Source organism: Octodon degus, unplaced genomic scaffold, assembly GCF_000260255.1.
Source record: "Octodon degus isolate 3935 unplaced genomic scaffold, OctDeg1.0 scaffold00121, whole genome shotgun sequence".
Lineage (NCBI taxonomy): Eukaryota > Metazoa > Chordata > Mammalia > Rodentia > Octodontidae > Octodon > Octodon degus.
In genome coordinates this window covers 237,656-238,509 of record NW_004524697.1, presented here as the reverse complement: position 1 = coordinate 238,509, position 854 = coordinate 237,656, and positions in this window count along the sequence as shown.

The window sequence follows — 854 nt, the reverse complement described above, 5'->3', positions numbered from 1 at the left end:
AGGTCCTGCTTTACCTTGGTCTTAACCATCCAGTAGAAAAGTATGAAGATGAAATGTAGAAAGTAAAGCCATGCTGTTATGTTGAGCTGTGTGGGACTCAGGTCCACAATTTCTGACATTGCCAGCTAAACGGAAGACCCAATGCTATTATGGGCTACTGGACTCTTTTAGAATATTTTGCTCAGTTTACATATCTATAATATTCAAATAATGGAACTTAACAATAAAGGGTATACAGATGAATGTCCATTTTGTATCTGTGTATTCAAAGTGGTTAGGATAGATACATAGTTACATTCTCTTAATGAATAGAATTATTTGTTCTAATGGTGTTTGTAAGTAGGATGTCAAGTCCGTATCTTTTTCAGCAATAAATCACTAAGAAGAATGTATGCAGTGTGCTAATTATTGAAACTGTCGTAACGATTTGATTTGAAACTGTCTTATTGCTATTTGTTTATCAATAAAATTATGAAAAAAAGTAAAGCCATGTTAATATGCTGAGCTGTACAGGGCTCAAGTCAACAACTTCTGACACTGCCAGTCCCACGGATGACCCACTACTATTATGGACTACTGGACTATATTGGATTATTTTGCTAAATTCACACACCTACAATATTTAAATGTCAATGGAATACCCATCTCTGACAAAACCAGACAAAAAAAAAGGGGATACAAATGAAGAACCATTTTGTATCTGTATATGCAAGTAGTTAGGATAGCTATACAGCTACTTTCTCTTAATTCAGTGAGAAGAAAGTTTTGTACTAATAGTGTTTGTGTACAAGATATCATGTCTGCATCTTGTACAATGAATAACCACTAGGAAGACAACAATATGCAATATATTA